A 443-nucleotide genomic window follows, 5' to 3' on the forward strand; every position below is an offset into this window, starting at 1 on the left:
CCTTCGGCGTTCTGCTTCCGACTGAGTCAGTGCTCGAGTTGGGAGATTGTATATTTGACAAGCGAAATTGTATCTTCTCGTTGATGTATGTCGGTTTATCATGTTTGTTTTAAAAGAAAAGAGAAATGTGTGAAACTTTGTGGAAATTCAAAGATGTCTTTCCCCCCCCCAGACTTCAATTCAAACTTTATCTTGTTCTTTTCTGCTTTAAATTAATTTCCTCTTCTTTTTGTAACATCCTCCTTTAGAACATTTATCTGCACTGAAGAACAATGTCACTGTCAGCTCATTTATACAAAACGTAAGTCTGACTTTTGACTAATAAATCATAGTTTAAGATCCTTCTTTAGAGAAACATTTGTTCACATTTACGACTACATCTTTACAGCAGGGGGCAGTCAAACTGCAGATTATTACAGCAACAGACAAGAGGGCACCTCATC

Source organism: Anarrhichthys ocellatus, unplaced genomic scaffold (assembly GCF_004355925.1).
Source record: "Anarrhichthys ocellatus isolate YVR2014 unplaced genomic scaffold, GSC_Weel_1.0 scaffold2, whole genome shotgun sequence".
NCBI lineage: Eukaryota > Metazoa > Chordata > Actinopteri > Perciformes > Anarhichadidae > Anarrhichthys > Anarrhichthys ocellatus.